The sequence below is a fragment of the Taeniopygia guttata genome, chromosome 22, assembly GCF_048771995.1.
Source record: "Taeniopygia guttata chromosome 22, bTaeGut7.mat, whole genome shotgun sequence".
NCBI lineage: Eukaryota > Metazoa > Chordata > Aves > Passeriformes > Estrildidae > Taeniopygia > Taeniopygia guttata.
This window is the reverse complement of record NC_133047.1, coordinates 444,645-454,676: the sequence shown is the minus strand read 5'-3', so window position 1 is coordinate 454,676 and position 10,032 is coordinate 444,645.

The following is a 10,032-nucleotide window of genomic DNA, read 5'->3' as shown; positions in this document are numbered from 1 at the left end:
AGTGCCTCTTCATTTTCCATGGCAAGATCATAGGAAAGTCTCAGAACCTCTCTGTTTGCAGAGCAGCAATAGGTGTGTTTGACTTTGGTAGTGGTATGATCCTTGGTGCATGCAATAGGAATATCACAGGCAGGCAGGTGAGGTGAGGTCTTGGGAAACTCCTTGTTCAAAAGTTGGAGAGCTTTCCAAAGGCAACAGCAGTAATTCTGCAGCAAAAACTCTACAGTCAGGGTTCCAGTTATCTTCAGGTCAGCAACTACCACATGGCACCAGGTGAATGTCCCATCAAAGTACCCCAGGGATATGTATCCTGGAGCATCCAACACTGATTATCGGGTTTCACTGCAGCCCTGACACACTGAACAGTAGCTGCTGAGCCTGCCACGGTTCACAGCTCTTGATCCAAGCAGTTCAGCATGCCTTGGCTGCTAAATCTGACCACATGCATGGTCTGGACAGTTCCTGAACTTGGCTCAGGGAAGGTCTTTGCTGGCTCCCTTCTCTCTTCTGTGGCTGACATCCACATTCATGACAACAGCGCCTGAATGGGAAATCACAAGTAAAGTTAAACTGAAATACAATTGACCAGCAAATACAATTTCTGGCAAACCATTTTTTATTTTAAAAGTATAAGAAACCACGGAGGAGGAGGAAAAAAGCTACACCAAATGAAAAATGCCAACTCTAGTCTAGGCCACTAAATTGCTTAATACATGATATAAGACCTCTTAGAAAGCAGCTGCCCAAGAAGGGCTGCTCTTCCAACAAACCTTTTCCAGACTGCACATGAACTTTTCTGAGTGAAGCCTGTGCAGCTATTTTCCTTCATAATTATGTAGCCCACTGCTTCTTAAATCTCTGCCTTGTCTCTAATGTCATAGCCATTTAATGCTGCCTTTCCCACAGGGCCTAACATTTTCTTATTGAATAATGAGACACTTTGCACCACACACCATTCTGGCTGTCCCAAGACCTCTCCTGCCCTGTGAAAAGCCCAGCCCAATTAACCGTGCCTATTTCTGGCTCCATTGTTCATCCCAGCAGCCTGCAGGACCAGGCTCTCTGCCCTCATCTGCAGCTCAGCATCGCTCTGCTCCGTGTCCACCTGCGGGGTGTGCTCAGTGGTGACAGGGCAGGTGGCAGGTGCCATGTCCCCGTGCTGCTGGCAGCGGTGTTCTCCCACCTGTCCCATCCTCCCTGCCCACACTGGGCACACTCTGCCCTGGCCACCTGGTGCTGGAATGTGCCTTTCCCTACATGCTGCCCTGGGGAAACAGGCAGGCATGGGATAATAGAATATATTAGCCCTGAGTCCATTCAGGCCCTGGCTCTTTATGAACAAAGCCTGCTAACTGAGCTGATTTTTGCCAAATGACTGGCTTTCGTGCATGAGCAGCAAAGTGGAGCCCCCAGACTCTCATGCAACAAGCGCTGTTGCCCAGGGCTCATTGTTTTATGCCTGCACTTGAGGGCATGGAGGAGTCACGGCCTTGCCTGCCCTGGCATTTCTTCTCCAGTTTCCCACCACTGCATTAGCCCCATCTCTGCCCCAGCAGAAGCAGCAGTGATGGGGGAGATAAGACAAACTCAGGGGCAGGGACACGGACCCCCGCAGTCCCTGTCCCAGGGCTCACACTGTCCCTTGGTGCCCCTGCACCCTCTCTGGGGTCAGATGGGCTGCACCAGCAGAGGCAGCCCACCTACCACGTCCCTGCATGGAGAGCCCACCATGCCACTCCTGCAGCAGGACAGCTCCTGGACACCCCCAGGCAATATTTGCTTTAGGTTAAACCCCCCCCTCAGCCCACGGAGAGCTGAGAGCCCCTGGCAGGGTCAGTCCCCGATGAAGATGTTGGTTGTGCCATGTTTGTTTTCTGGTTTTCTCGGCAGATTGCTCCAAGACTCCAGTAACACAGATGCAGCCAGGAACACTCCCTCGCCCCATGATAAGGGAATCTGCACAGGGAGGTTTTGCAGCTGTGGGGACCCAGTCTGATGCCTCAGCCCAGTGCCCCTGGGGCTGCAGGAGACACCTTCACCAAAAGCTGGCCGGCAGCAGGGCCAGGATCAAGGCACGCAGCAATTCCAGCCAATGTCTTCTGTTTGTGTGAAATTAGCGCCAATAAATGCAATAACTATACATAATAACAACAGATTTACTAGCTAACATATAAAGGACTACAAGAGCTAATGCCTTCAGCACTGGTGAAACTCTTGACCGTTTGTCCCTAGTCCCAGGAGAGAACAGATGACAAATGTTTACAGAGGCTTATAAATATTTATCCTGTAATAACTTGCTGCACTACGGCACATTCTTCTCCACAAGGCTCAACTTTGCCCTGGACCAGGTGCAGGCTGCTGAGAGGGTCTGTGGTACATATAAAGTTTGCCTGAATAACATACAGCAAGTGCTGGTGTTCAATAAAACAGCAGCAGCCAAGCTGCACACGTGAAAGACACCACAAGTCATTCCTTACCCAACAAAAAAAAAAAAGTGGCTGGGGACACAGGTGTGCAGGCACGTTGGTGTGGGTGCAAACCCCTCTGGGTTGCCAGAGCAACCTGGGGAAGTGATGAAAGTCACTGGGGAGGTATAAATCACACTGCTGGGCTGGCCTGACAGAAGTCTCGGCCCAAGAGTGGCCCTGTGCTGCCTGAGAACATGGGGACCTTTGGCTGCTTTTGTGAGGACCCCAAAGAAGGGGAGCAAGAGACTAGCCTGCCATGAGGAAACATCTCCTCATGCTTCTTGCCCTTCAGCAATCCTATCTGCCCTCTTCCCTCTAAAAATTTTTGAGCCATCTGTCCACTTATTTATTTATGCTTATCATGCTAAATGATTTGCAAGAGAATAAGATACCTGTGGTTTGGAAACCATGTGATAGTCTCCAAGCTGGACCAGAGATGGAGTTCAGAACTACTTTCTAACAGGAGTAAATAAGCAAATTGGAAAGGCTCCATTGTGTATATTCTGGGTTGCTATTTTCTCAACCCTGTCTCATTAAGATGGATGGAGTTTCTGCTTATTAGTAATTTGGCAAGTTCCTCTTTGTGTACACTCTGCACTTCTCACTAATGACGCTGTGCTTCAGTGATTAACAAAAGAGACTTCCAGCATAGTCAGTGAAAACACAGCCATGCACTTGGGGCACTGGGATGGAAACCCAACATTCTGGAGATGCCCTCTGTGGAAGACTGCAGGGAACCCAGCAAAGGAGAAGCTGCTGGCCATAAAACCTTTCATGTCACTCAAATAATTTTGACCTGAGGACATTGCTTCTTTGATTTACATATATAATTGCAGAGCTGACAGACCCTGCAAAAAAGTGACTCAGAGCCCTTCCTCTGCTGTTCTTAAGATGCATCTGACGGAGATGAAGCTGGAACTGCTACTGTCAGTAGATTTACAGCTGGCCATTAAAGTATATTTACAAGTCTTTAGTACAGTGTACACATCTGGTAAATCATTGATTGAACAAATAGCTCCTCCTGCCATGCTCCCTCTCTCAGCTTTTCCTACTGCTCTGGTACCCAGCCCGGAGCTGTGTCCGGTGGTGGTGGCAAGCCAACAGCAGGTGTGCATGTGGTACCCAAGCAGGCAGACACACGTGCCTGCACCTACAATGCAGCACTGACATCTAGAAGCTGTTGGACACACACCTACACAAGAAGCCCCACGCAGATCCTCAGCATGAAGCTCAGCTGATCTGACCTTACCTACGTGCAGTGAAAGGTATTCTTGGTAGCATTCTTGCTAGCATGTATTCAAATCCTCTAGTGCTCTTGGTCACATTGCTCTTGAACCTGGCCAGACCAATCACCTGCACAGGGCAGAGTCCCAGGTGGGTACACAATGAGCAAGAGAGGCAGCTGTTCCCTCCTGGGACACTCATGAGAGGAGAGAAGGAAATCGGGGGCCTTTGCCAACCTGCCAGCTGCCTTCCAGTGGGTCAGCTGGCTGGCATGGGCCACACACAGCTCCCCAGAGCTGAGCAGAGGCCTGGCTGCCTGTGAGCTGGGTTCCCCCAGCACCAGTGGGGGAAAGCCAGGGCTGGCAGGGCTTGGGTTTGCTGCACAGGTACAGTGAGAGAAAAGCAGAATGGAAACAGGGCACAGGTTCAAGTACACAAAAAACTACATCCCTTTTCCCTGGCACCAGGAAGCATTGAACACAGCCCATACAACGGACTGCACTGGAGCCTTCCTGGCAGCAGGAAAAAAATGCTGGGTTTGGTGTACTACCGAACATGGCAGTGGCTGGGGCTGAGGAGCAGCAGGAGCTGCAGGCCCCCACCATGGCTTATTGTGCATCTGGGCAGCTGTGCAGTCATCTGTGGCCAGCCCTTGCTCTTGTGGCCACAGAGCTGGGCAAAGGCCAAAGGGTAAAGGGCAAACCATGGGAGCAGAAACAAAGCTAGATCAGCTCATTCATGCAAAACTTTTCAGGAGCTTTTGGTGGCAGGATGAGCAGCCATAGGGGTGTAGGACTCGCTGCCTGGACACACAGGCTGTCAGGTCCCATGCAGTCACTTGGCAGTGGTTGAAAAGGTGCAAGATCCTGGAGGCTTAATTAGAAAGAACCCACAAGGATTGTCAAAGTCCAACTCCTTCCCCTGCTCACATGCATGAGAATCTCATCCTGTGCCTGAGAGCATTGTCCAAACACTTGAGCTCTGGCAGGTTTGGGGCTGTGACCACTGCTCTGGAGATCCTCTTCAGTGCCTGACCAACTTCTGGGGGAAGAACTTGCCCCACTTCTCATTGTCACCACCTCACCACTAGCTACAGCATCCACCTGTGCTCAAATTCTACTGTAGTATCCTCAAAGTTGAGGTCTCATTTAAGTGCTTTTCTGAATAAAAACTTATTAGGAGAAATGCCTGCAAGGCAGGGCAAGTCCTGCTCTCCCTCCTGTTTTTAACAATGAGAAAGCCAGGTGGCTTTGCCCCAAGACAGCTTTGCCTTGGGATGGAAAGAGAGGAGCCTGGGCACTCTGCTTCCATCCCCACATCCAGCTGCCAGTGCTGGCTTCTGAGGTAGACTTTGAGATGTTGACTTAAGGCTGATTCCCTGGGGCACAACATGCTGCCTCTCAGTTTCAGGGTTTTAATGGACAGGCAGGGTGTCTGGGAAGGAGGAGAGGGAAACAGAATTTTCCTTTCCCTATTAATAATTTTATGAAAGATTTAAAAAGAGATTTAAAGAAGAATCTCTTTCCTCCCCTCCCCCTTTCTCAACTGTACTGTGCATTTTAAACTGCTTGTGGAAGGGAATTCATTAGTGCAGGCAGCAGAGCCCAAAGCTCTACAGCAGCCCGTCTTCTGCACAATGGAGATCCAATGCTTTCTCCCCTGCCTGGGAAACACATGCCCAAAATCCAAGTACATGTAGTTTTTCTAACCTAATTCATTTTGTAGATTGATGGAGAAAATCCATAGCAAATATTTATGACTTTGCAATAAATAACCCTCACAGAAGTTACAAAAGAGTTCTGGCGAGTCTCAAGGTAACTTTCAGCGAATTCCAGGGGTCAGGGCAGACTGGGATACTGAGCCCATAGTGCTTGAGCCTTTAGCTCATCTGTTTTGAATTATTGGTATTACTCAGTGTAACATTGCTCTCAATGGAGTAGCTGTGCTGTGATTCCATGCCATATTTTATTTCTGTGGCAGGAGAGAAGCTGCAATAACTATTAGTTGTACTCTGTTGTAGCCTGCAAAAAAACCAGGCCCCAGCGGGGTGGGGTTGGTCCTGCTGGTGCTTGCAGGCTGGGAAGGAAGGAGCCTAAACCAGAGTGCCTGGGACAGGACTCAGGGCCAGACGTTGTGCCTTTTCCTGCCAGGAAACGTGGACTGCCGAGGTGCTCGCAGGCGTCTGGCGCTGCTCCAAAGGTGGGAGCGTCCCAACATTCTGCTGAAGGCAGCTGTCGATGCTGTGGGCCCCTGGGGCCAGAGAGGGGTGGTGGGTGCTGCTGGGGAGCCACACTCCCATCCTGAGAGCCACACTCCCATCCTGAGAGCCACACACCCGTCCTGAGAGCCACACTCCCATCCTGAGAGCCACACACCCATCCTGAGAGCCACAAACCCATCCTGAGAGCCACACTCCCATCCTGAGAGCCACACTTCTGTCCTGAGAGCCACACTTCTGTCCTGGGAGCCACAAACCCATCCTGAGAGCCACACTTCTGTCCTGAGAGCCACACTCCCATTCTGAGAGCCACACACCCGTCCTGAGAGCCACACACCCGTCCTGAGAGCCACACACCCGTCCTGAGAGCCACACTCCTGTCCTGAGAGCCACACACCCATCCTGGGAGCCACACTAACATCCTGAGAGCCACACTTCTGTCCTGGGAGCCACACACCCATCCTGAGAGCCACACACCCGTCCTGAGAGCCACACTCCCATCCTGGGAGCCACACTCCTGTCCTGGGAGCCACACACCCATCCTGAGAGCCACACACCCGTCCTGAGAGCCACACTCCCATCCTGAGAGCCACACTCCTGTCCTGGGAGCCACACACCCGTCCTGGGAGCCACACACCCATCCTGGGAGCCATGACTGGGGTGAGAAGGGAGCCAGCTCAGGAGCCAGCTCATCCCCACTCCATCGTCCTTAGCTCTTAATCACCACAGCGGAAGGAAAAGCAGCTCCAGCATCACGCTGCTCTCCCGGGCATGGGCTCCTTTCAGGGCTTTCAGAAAACAGGGTCAGACGTGTCTTCTGACCTGTGACCTGTCGCTTCCCTCCTCGCCATAATTATCTAATACAGCGCTCTCCCTGCCAAGTACAATGAAACAATTTGTCACTTCAATTGTCTGTCAGTCAACACTGGGGCCTTTTCAACAGACCAACACATGTTTTTTGAGAGCTTGTCAGCAAGGGCTGTCTGGCCAGGCACATAACCATGGAAAATGGAACCTTTGTTAATTCTGGTTCTTAGAAAAGTAAATCCATTCACTTGTTTTTTTCAGGCCTTCAGTTTGGAATTTGCACAAGAAGCTGAATTGCTCCTGATCCCTAAATGATTGGTCAGAGGATTTGCATGAGGAAGCAGAAATTAATTATTCTTTTCTTTTCTTTTTATTTTCTGTAATTGTGTGTTTAGAAATGAGATTACATTCTACAGCAGCACGAGGGGCTGAGGGGGGAATTGCTTTGCATTTGTTTAGCTCCTTAGAGTTAAGATCACCTAATCGTTTCAAGCATTTCCTAAGATTCCCTCTCTCTTTTTCTGCTTTAATGACCAAACAAAGATTGTGCTACTTCCCGGGGAACTTTTCTGGCAGCTGAGCTTGGCAGTAGGAGCCAGGGGCTTATCCCTCTGCCGAAATAGTCTTAGAATCACACAATCACTAAGGCTGGAAAAGACCTCTAGGATCACTGAGTGCAACCATTAACTAACTCAGTGCTGCCAAGGTCTCCTTCCTGCTTTTGGCTTGCAGGGCACAAAAGGCATTGCAGAGCTCACAGGCTTGAGGCTCCTTGTGCTGGAGGAAGGGTGCCAGGATTCCAGCCAGCCCAGGAAGGAGCTGCTGGCTACCTGATTCACATGTCCACTCAGCACAAGCTGGGGTGCCTGGGGAGCCCCATGCCTGGCAGGGTGTTGGGACATCCCAGAGGGGCCACCTGAGCTGTCAGGACATGGATCTGCCAGTTCCAGGCCCTGCAGTCATGCTCCTGTTCAGACAATAAAACAGATAACCTTGTTGATAGCACAAACTGGTAGAGAAAAAAAAACACTGCATTTTTTGGTGCTACTTAGAGCTTCCTTCTGTATTTTTGGGTTTTTAAAAATTTTTCATTTGAAAGCAGCACCCTTTGAAATTCTCAGTTTCTCTGTTGATACACAGACGAAATTCTATTCCTGAATATTTAATACAAGATATCTCCATTTTCAGGTATTCATCATTTTCTTTGTCATGTGAAAGTTTGTGTTCTGAAATATTTTATTTGAGAGCATTACAGAAATGCTGGATGGCCCATACTCAATTTCAAATGCCCTAAATAAAAACTTCTTCAGATCTGGCTTTCCAGAATACCCGTCTGTGGGAATCCAGGGCTTCCCTCTGGCTGCCCTGGCAGGTCTGGGACCCTGGCAGGGGTCAGGAACCCCCCTGGACAGAGACCCGAGAGACACTGGCTGTGATCTCTGTCCATGGAAAAGAGTTTTCAATCTTACAGGATGAATTACAAGCTTTGAGTGTTTGATAAGAGTAATAATTAAGTGTGACACGGGTGCAAAAGTAAAATTTTAGATTTCTAGATTAGGGTTTCAGAGGGGACAAGATGGAGGAATTGGGTGTGTCTTGTCCTTTTCCTCCTTCTTCATGCCCTCCATGTTTCACTGCGGTGTTGGCATTTTTCTATTGGTTTAGGCTGGGGACACACTGTTCAACGTAGATGATAGATATTGGCACATTATTGTAAATATAGTACACGTAGTTTCTGGTATTTAATGTTTGTACCATCCCACTGAGGGCAGAGCCCCACACGCTGCCCTGCAGGACAGAGCTGCGGCAGGGCAGCAGAACATGTTAGAGATAAACAGAATAAACAACCTTGAAACCAGCACAGACGAATTATGGCTTCTTCTTTGGCAACGGGGCAGAAAGACAGAGACTTTCTACAATCTCGGAATCACCAATACCCACAGGTTCCGACACTCCTGAAGGTCGGGTCCCGGAGGATGAGCTCCAGAGGCACAGCCCCAGGGGTGAGGCCGTCCCTGCAGCTCTCTGCTGCCGGGTTTGCCTTGGCCCGAGGGACCGCTGCCCTCGCTGACTCGGCAGCCCGGAGCCCTCGTGATTTATTAAAAAAATATGGATATTGATCTAGTATCGATATCCAACTGTGACGGACAAAAACTCTCTAACAGTTTAAAGTCAGAAACTGTATGTTTATTTGACGCCGGGCAGCGTGCGGGATCGCTCCCAAATACACACCGCACCTTCCAGGTGATTACAGAGTCTTTTTATCCATACAAGTATTGAATACACAAAATACAAATACATATTCATCATTTTGGTACATCCCATTCCCCGCTTCATACGCTAATCACTCCAAAAGCTATTAAGCATGCGTAGTTTGTCCCTTGAAATGGGTAGTGGTCCCTTTCATGGGGAGGGGTCCCAAAATGAGGAAGTAAATGAAGTCTTCCTCGTTCTGACCTTTCTACCTTTTCAATGCGAGTATGACAAATGAACTCTTGGTAGAACTCCCATTCCTTGTCTTCAGTTGGTTTCAGAACAGAGGAGGCCCACAATTGTCTTATGTTCCTAAAAGCTATTTATCAGTTTCTATATTCTTCATTATAAACCCAGCTAACCAAACATTGTGCTAACAAGCAATCAATTATTAATTAACTACTAACTCCTAACTTCATCAAGGCCTACTCATTTATTATTCTTATTTTAATTAACTCTAGTAAGGCTTATTTCTAACTAAAATCTTAGCTCCTCAAAATCTCTAAATGCCTTAAAGTTTACGTTTCACTCGCAGCGGCTCCGGTTCCTACGAAAAACCGTGGGACTGAAGCCCGAGTGGGAGCGGCGGGCCCGGGACGGGGCCGGGCCCCGGTGAAGCGATATGCGGAATAAATAAATAGACTCCACAACTTGAGGTAGTTATGAAGTGGGGATGTATTGTCGGCGCCCGGCACAAGTGAGATAACTCTCCGAAATCTTGTGCCCCGAGCTGAAGTTTGTCCCCCGACTTTATTCACAAAGGTGTTCCATATGCAATACATTACACAACTTTTCTATGCATATTCAACCCCTGGCCCCGCCTGTCTTCGCTTCTCATGCTAAATAGGTCCACGCCCTTCTGGGCATGCGTAGTTTTTTTGTGGGTTCTTTTATGGGGGTCCCTGCTGGTCTTTGAATTATAATCTTCATCTTCCTCTGCATTGAACTTTTGAACTCTCCTCCTCTGCGCTTGCGCTTTTGGTCCTTTGCTCTCCTATCTGGATAAGTTCATCATCCTTGACATGTTGGAGACACAGGGCTTCCTTGTCTGAAAGTCTTAGC